At 40.8% G+C, this 7,013-nt stretch overlaps 1 long non-coding RNA gene across 1 annotated transcript; it reads left to right on the forward strand.

Moving 5' to 3' along the window:
• Window positions 1-3,211: 3,211 nt before the first annotated feature.
• Window positions 3,212-6,806, forward strand: LOC106167827 (uncharacterized). The gene is made up of 3 exons (XR_015333639.1): window positions 3,212-4,235; window positions 4,449-4,645; window positions 4,975-6,806. It is a non-coding gene; the product is annotated as an uncharacterized LOC106167827 (long non-coding RNA).
• The last annotated feature ends 207 nt before the right edge of the window (window positions 6,807-7,013 follow it).

A 7,013-nucleotide genomic window follows, 5' to 3' on the forward strand; every position in this document is an offset into this window, starting at 1 on the left:
AACCATTATAACTTTATTATTTATTATACGAAACGAAGCGTTGTCAAACTAATTAAATTCTTATCACTTAACAATGTCTCACAATTAAAGAACTGAGGAAAATACTTAAAATGTGCATTGGAGCTAAGATTAACTTAAGTCAGATGAAGGGCTCAAGGGTTAATAAATTGAATATGAATATAACTATATGGAGGGCGGACGTTCTGTTACATGGACCCTCAGTTTCGTTACGCCTTGTCGAGTCAAAGACCACCTCACTGAAAATAAAAACACACATATGGAGCTGCTGTGCGGCTGGCCATGGAAAAAACATCAATAATGAGCAAATGACCTAGAGCATATGCTCTACTGTTCGGCAACTTAGGTTGTATGCTCGCCAGGGAGATGTGAAAGGATGCCAGTGACCACTCAGACTTATAATATGTCTTAACATTAAAAACACGCTTATTAGTTCAGTTTTCAACTGAATTTTAAGATGATTAAGTAAATGCATAAATGAGAAATGATTAATTTTAATTCTTATCTTATTGTCTTATTAATTTTTTTCGTTTTTTTCTCTACTCATGCTACTGGCATCAGGAGTACCGATAACCCGAAGCCATATGGGGGGGCATCCTTTGTTAATTATTACCTATATATTAGTAGACGTTTTATTTGTTAAAATATTCATTTGTTCCTACTGCCTGGTATAAGTTAATCAATATTTTTCTTATGACCTTCTGCGTTTCGAAAAAGTTTCGAAAAATCAAAATAACTTGTCATTCATTTCTCAGAATAACAAGTCAGTTGATTTAAACGTATTTCAGGGTACGAAGGTGGCTACACAGTTCATTGCATTTTCAATTGACTCACCACAATTCACTACTTTCAAAGCAACCATAATCCCTCAGGCTGCCTCAAAATGCAGTCACCGTACGCCCTATTACATTATCCACATTTTGGATCAGTGTTCGAATACCCACGCACTAGTAGTGACCTGCGAGCAGTTCACAGCTACCTGTACCAGTTTAACGGACATCGTGCCTACCATAATTTTGGGGAGAAGGTATGTTGCTCAGCAATTGTCATCAAATTTACCTGTACATTTCGAAGTCACAGCTTAGTACTCATTACTCCTATTATAAAATTAAATGATAAGCAGAATAATCAAAATTTAAAATAGTAAATAAGATGTATATGTAAATAAGATATTGTTATCAAATTTGCTTATCACAATCAAACGCTATCCCCTATGAACAAGTTGACCGTTGGTGACAACAGGAACGCCATCGTGTGACTATATATCACTGACGGTATAAAAGCGCGAAATTTTGAAACTGCGTTCATTCAACAGCAGACAGATCTGGAGCAACAGGAAGGATGCCATGTACTGCGCCCCGCTTCAAGCAAAAAGGACACAGGAGTCAACTCGCATTTCTCCGAATATTTTCCTCGTCCCAAGTCAACGCTCATCGACATCTTGTTTCTTGCACACACAGTCGTCTGGACGGTGGATTCGGCGTTTCTCTAAGCTGGCCAGCTAAAACCTTCGCTTCTCTCCACGAGGAATCGTCGCTCAGGAATCTTCGCAGGACACATCATCGCCACGTGCTGTAGTGGGCTGTATTTTTGTATTGTCATTGCACATATCTCCATGTATTCCAGGTTTCTTTTTATTACAGGTCCAGGAAGCAGACTGCAAAGTGCTGACATAGGTGAGAAAACACATTAATCAGTTTTTATTTCTCTTTACAGAACTCGTCTATGGCAGTTCTCGATATAGGTCCCACTGACAACTGCACCGAGAAGAGGGTCATATCAGATACTTCCTTGGTGCCAGCGAGTCCTGCCATGTTCTGTCTACGGGGTGGCTGCATTGGGGGAAGCGTCCAGCGAGTCCTGCCACGGTCTGTCTACGAGGTGGCTACATCAAGGAAAGTGTCCAGCGAGTCCTGCCATGGTCTGTCTGCGAGGTGGCTGCAACGGGGGAAGTGTCCAAGGCATATGGTGTTTCACTGACATGGATAACCATTAAAGGTATTGTATTATTGGGAGGGGGGAAAGTATAGAAAACTCATTAATCCGTTCTATTTTCTGTTTACAGAACTCCAGATGGCTGCATTAGGGGAAGCATCCAGCGAGTCCTGCCATGGTCTGTTAGAGGAGGTTGCAGCAAGGAAAGCATCCAACGAGTCTTGCCATGGTCTGTCTACGAGGTGGCCGAATCGGGGGAAGTGTCCAAGGCATATGGTGTTTCACTGAGATGGGGAATCCTTAAAGGTATTGTATTATTGGGAGGGGGGGAGTATAGAAAACTCATTAATCCGTTTTACTTTCTGTTTACAGAACCCCAGATGGCTTCAATGGTGGAAGCATCCAGCGAGTCCTGCCATGGTCTGTCTACGAGGTCACTGCATCAAGGAAAGTGGCCAGTGAATCCTGCCATGGTCTGTTAGAGGTGGTTGCAATGGGGGAAGCGTCCAGCGAGTCCTGCCATGGTCTGTCTACGAGGTGGCTGCAACGGGGGAAGTGTCCAAGGCATATGGTGTTTCACTGACATGGGGAATCCTTAAAGGTATTGTATTATTGGGAGGGGGGAAGTATAGAAAACTCATTAATCCGTTTTACTTTCTGTTTACAGAACCCCAGATGGCTGCATTGGGGGAAGCATCCAGCCAGTCCTGCAATTGTCTGTCTACGAGGAGGCTGCAACGGGGGAAGTGTCCAAGGCATATGGTGTTTCACTGACATGGGGAATCCTTAAAGGTATTGTATTATTGGGAGGGGGGAAAGTATAGAAAACTCATTAATCCGTTTTACTTTCTGTTAACAGAACACCAGATGGCTGCATTAGGGGAAGCATCCAGCGAGTCCTGCCATGATTGGTCTGCGAGGTGGTTGCATCAAGGAAAGGGTCCAGCGAGTCCTGCCATGGTCTGTCTACGAAGTGGCTGCAACCGGGGAAGTGACCCAAGGCATATGGTGTTTCACTGACATGGAAAATCATTAAAGGTATTGTATTATTGGGAGGGGGGAAAGTATAGAAAACTCATTAATCCGTTTTACTTTCTGTTTACAGAACTCCAGATGGCTGCATTAGGGGAAGCATCCAGCGAGTCCTGCCATGATTGGTCTACGAGGTGGTTGCATCAAGAAAAGGGTCCAGTGAGTCCTGCCATGGTCTGTCTACGAAGTGGCTGCAACCGGGGAAGTGACCCAAGGCATATGACATGGAAAATCATTAAAGGTATTGTTTTAGTGGGAGGGGGGAAAGTATAGAAAACTCGTTAATCCGTTCTACTTTATGTTTACAGAACTCCAGATGGCTTCAATTGGGGAAGCATCCAGCGAGTCCTGCCATGGTCTGTCTACGAGGTGACTGCATCAAGGAAAGTGGCCAGTGAATCCTGCCATGGTCTGTCTACGAGGTGGCTGCAACGGGGGAAGTGTCCAAGGCATATGGTGTTTCACTGACATGGGGAATCCTTAAAGGTATTGTATTATTGGGAGGGGGGAAAGTATAGAAAACCCATTAATCCGTTTTACTTTCTGTTTACAGAACTCCAGTTGGTTGCATTGGAGGAAGCATCCAGCCATTCCTGCCATTGTCTGTCTACGAGGTGGCTGCAGCAAGGAAAGCATCCAACGAGTCTTGCCATGGTCAGTCTACGAGGTGGCCGAATCGGGGGAAGCGTCCAAGGCATATGGTGTTTCACTGAGATGGGGAATCCTTAAAGGTATTGTATTATTGGGAGGGGGGAAGTATAGAAAACTCATTAATCCGTTTTACTTTCTGTTTACAGAACTCCAGATGGCTTCTATTGGGGAAAGCATCCAGCGAGGCTCGCCATGGTCTGTCTACGAGGTGGCTGCATCAATGAAAGTGACCAGTGAATCCTGCCATGGTCTGTCTACGACGTGGCTGCAACGGGGGAGGCATCCAGCGAGTCCTGCCATGGTCTGTCTACGAGGTGGCTGCAACAGGCGAAGTATCCAGCGAGTCCATCCATGGTCTTTCTACGAGGTGGCTGCAACAGGCGAAGTATCCAGCGAGTCCATCCATGGTCTTTCTACGAGGTGGCTGCATCAAGGAAATTGACCAGCGAGGCCTGTCATGGACTTTCTGGGAGGGGCTGCATAGGGGAAGCGTCCAGTGAGTCCATCCACGGCCTCTCTACGAGGTAGCTTTAACAGAGGAAGCGTCGGAAGTGTCCAGCGAGGACTGCCATGGTCTGCCTACGAGGTGGCTGTATCAGGTATGCGTCCAATGCATATGGTGTTTCACTGAAATGGAAAACTCTTAAAGGTAACTCGTATTATTGGGGGGAGAATGCAACAGTCCATTTTTACCACAAAAATACGATTTCACTTGGCCATTGAACACACTTTTGGGATAATCCACTTTTATGTTAGTACATTCATGAAGGGAGATAAAGGAAAAAACTTAAGACATTTTTTTCTTTTTGCAGAATTCGATTATGGCAATTTCTAGTAGAGCTCCCACTTTTCACAAGAAGTGCAAAAATTGGCTAATTTAATCGTGCTAGTCAATTATTGGTGCCCGGGTGATGATTCCTGCCATAGGCTGTTTATAAGGTGGCTGCCTGTCGGGACACCAGAAACACATGGTGTTTCATTAAAATGAACACTTTCCACGCTGTTAAAGGTAACTCGTGTTATTGGGGGGAAAATAATACACTAGTAATTTTTCTCACGTTGCTGAACTGTACAACAGTTCATTTTTGATCATATCTTAAAATTTTGAAGTCAGATTGATAGAAAAAATGACCATGAAATCGTATTTATATAAAGCTTATTCATGCTAAATAGTTAATGTATATTTTGAGGTTACTGATGTTGATAACATTGTTGTAGTATTATTCCATATATTACCATGTACTCCAGGTTTCGTCTTATTACAAGTCCAGGAAGCAGACTGCAGAGTGCTGATAAAGGATAGAAAACTCATTAATCTGTTTTTCTTTCTGTTTACAGAACTTGATTATGGCAATTCTCGATAGAGCTCCTGCTGACAAATTCAAGGACAAGAGGGTCCCCTCTGCACTTTCATCAATCTTTGGTGCCAGCGAGCAATGACACTAGCAAGGAGCCCCTGTAGCCATTTCCATAGATGATCGTAGCAGTCTTGGTTTTTAAGGACATCGCTTGCCCTACTAATAATTCAGAGAATGTGGAATGGTAATGAAAAGCGATATACTGAATGTAAGCGGAATACTGGTGCAATCTAATAACGTACTCAAGTCTTTTGGATAATGATAATTTTTGCAGTTCGTGAGTCACTTATATGGGTCGGATGTAATTGCATTTAGCAAGTTTTTATCACTTCTGACAGCAAACCATTTTATTTCAATAGCTTAAGAGAAAACTGAAGTCCAGGATGATCATATTTAATTCAATAAATGATCAATTGAATAAGATGAATTATGGTTCTGTATGAAAATTGAAAGTCTGTCTACAGTTATGATTATTTAAAAAATTTAAATTGCACATCCATATGCTTTATCCACATTCTAAATGCAGAAAGGTTTTTGCTCACAAAAAAACATTGGTATTACAACCACTTATGGTCGTCTGTGTTTTATTTCAATCTTAGTGAGGTAGTCATTTTTCAAATTTGTGCTTTTGATGATATGGAATTATTAGTCAGTATAGCGTTTGAGAAGATCATAACCCTCACACTAACCATATCTCACAACTGTGTAAAATCTGACTTGGTGTAAATGCTTTTACATGAAGAGGTTTTACATTGATAGCTTGTGCAATATCTGTAATGAAAATTTAACGTTTGAGAAAATATTTCATTATATTGTTTTGCACAGTCTGCTCCTCGTGAGGGATGGCTGGGTGCACACAGTCATCTCTCAAGATTGAGGTTCGCACATTACTAATATTACTAATATTATGATTTTCTCAAGTGTTATAGTTGACAAACATATCCATTTCATCACAATTGCACCTTTTTCTCCGGCTAAAAAATTTGTGATGAAATTTACATGGACGGTCATACAGTGCAGTGTGATATCTGAAATATTTAGAAGTAAGATTGCTTTATTCTTTACTTGTATTATACAGATAGTTGCTATTTTAGGTCAGAATTGCATTTTAGAAACTCCTCATTTAAAACGGTTATGTATCAACTTAAGTTTAAATCATAAAGGTACCTGGGTAATAACCTTATTACCTGAATATTTTATGAATTTTATCAGTAGAAAGAACTGTAATCAAATTTGAAAGGATCTTCCAGTTGTAAAAGGATTTAGTAATTTTATGTATGGTGTCATTCCCTAAGATAAAATGTCTCAATTTCATTGTGTTAAGTAATTGTCTTAATTGGCTTCAATACCTCTTTACTTAGGAATTATTTTGATAAATTCTTGTGCTTCATCTTGTGTATAATTATGTAGAGAATAGTTTGTAGTTTGGAGAAAGTTTCTTCAGTCACACCATACTGTATAAAACTGGACAATATTCTTAAACCATAAGCTGCCGTGCCAATAAAGAAACTGATGTTATCATGTTATAAAGACTGAAGTATCCGGGCGTGGGCACTTTCCCGGCATTCCCCACGAAGGGTTTATACGGGTTTTTCCCCACGGCCTCAAAGCATCGGGTGCCAGCTTCCGACCACAAGACAAGCATTATCGGACTGTATAAATTCTGTTGTTAAATGATAAAAACAGGAATGGAAAATCTTAAATTTCAATAATACTACCATTTATTAATTCATTGCGTTTACATGATTCAATGATTACTAAAGTAATTTTAAAATTGAATGGTACATTATTTGATAGTTGAATAAAAATTATATTCTGTATTTTCTCTTTTTGTTAAAAAAAAACGGAAGGCGTGTACAGATGGCAAAATAGTCAGCATACTTCGAATAAATTTTAATCAATGGCCGATTAAGGTCGGGTGTCAGGGGGTCCTGACCCCCTTTTCGATTTCTGAAGAAAATCGCACCAATGGTTCCCGTTTGAAATTAGAATTTTAATTATAGTTCTAAATCGTGCCAA

Source organism: Lingula anatina, chromosome 3 (assembly GCF_051362555.1).
Source record: "Lingula anatina isolate TDL-2025a chromosome 3, LinAna3.0, whole genome shotgun sequence".
Classification (NCBI taxonomy): domain Eukaryota; kingdom Metazoa; phylum Brachiopoda; class Lingulata; order Lingulida; family Lingulidae; genus Lingula; species Lingula anatina.